The following is a 1,496-nucleotide window of genomic DNA, read 5'->3' as shown; positions in this document are numbered from 1 at the left end:
TGATGTTGCTCCCATCTGGTAGCTTTATCCTTCAGTTCCTGTTTACTTTGTTTTGTATGTTCACTAAGGCGCATTTTTCTATTCCAAACTCCATCCTGATGTCCCCAGATACAATCCTTTCAGTCTGGATTAGGGTATCTATTTCCTTGATGCTCTTACCATACAGCTTGATGTCGTCCATGAACATCAGATGGTTGATTCTGTTGCCTCTTTTCTTGAGTTGGTACCCGGCATCCATCTTCTGTAGTACTTTTGTCATGGGAATCATGGCTACTACTAAGAGTAGTGGGGACAGTGAGTCGCCCTGGAAGATCCCTCTCCTGATATTAAACCTCTGCTAGTCTTATTCCAGTAGCTTGTTTATTCCAGTTGCGCATTGTATTTTTGAGGAAGCTGATGGAGTTTTCCTCTGCCCCATATATTTTGCAGGCCATTCTGTTTTAGCCGATGTGTGTGTATTATTATTATTATTATTATTGTTATTATTATTATTATTATTATTATTATTATTACAGTACTCCAATTCGACTGGGTGGTATTTATAGTTTGGGGTTCCGGGTTGCATCCTGCCTCCTTAGGAGTCCATCACTTTTCTTACTATGTGCGCCGTTTCTAGGGTCACACACTTCTGCATGAGTCCTGGAGCTACTTCACCCTCTCGTTTTTCTAGATTCCTTTTCAGGGATCTTGGGGTCCATGCCTACTGTTCCTATGATTGGGTACAATTTCCACTGGCATATCCCATACCCTTCTTATTTCTATTTTCAGGTCTTGATACTTATCCATTTTTTCCCTCTCTTTCTCTTCAACTCTGGTGTTCCATGGTATTGCGACATCAATGAGTGATACTTTCTTCTTTATTTTGTCAATCAACGTCACGTCTGGTCTATTTGCACGTATCACCCTATTCTGATACCATAGTCCCAGAGGAGCTTTGTCTGATCGTTTTCTATCACTCCTTGAGGTTGGTGCTCGTACCACTTATTACTGCAAGGTAGCTGGTGTTTCTTGCACAGGCTCCAGTGGAGGGCTTTTGCCAATGAATCATGCCTCTTTTTGTACTGGTTCTGTGCAAGTGCCGGACATTCGCTTGCTATGTGGTTTGTTTTCATTTTTCGTATTGTACTTCCTACATATGGGAGGGATGTTATTTCCACCTATCATTCTTTGAACATATCTGGTTCTTAGGGCCTGGTCTTGTGCCGCTGTTATCGTTCCTTCAGTTTCCTTCTAGAGCTCTCCCTTCTGTAGCCACTGCCATGTGTCATCGCCAGTTAGTTCTTTAGTCTGTCTCATGTATTGTCTGTGCATTGGTTTGTTGTGCCAGTCCTCTGTTCTGTTTGTCATTCTCCTGTCTCTGTATATTTCTGGGTCTTCGTCTACTTTTATTAGTCCTTCTTTCCATGCACTCTTGAGCCACTCATCTTCACTGGTTTTCAGATATTGCCCCAGTGCTCTGTTCTCAATGTTAACGCAGTCCTCTATACTTAGTGGAC

Source organism: Macrobrachium nipponense, chromosome 17 (genome assembly GCF_015104395.2).
Source record: "Macrobrachium nipponense isolate FS-2020 chromosome 17, ASM1510439v2, whole genome shotgun sequence".
In the NCBI taxonomy this organism is placed as follows: domain Eukaryota; kingdom Metazoa; phylum Arthropoda; class Malacostraca; order Decapoda; family Palaemonidae; genus Macrobrachium; species Macrobrachium nipponense.
The sequence above is the reverse complement of the archived record's forward strand: the minus strand, read 5'-3'. Positions refer to the sequence as shown.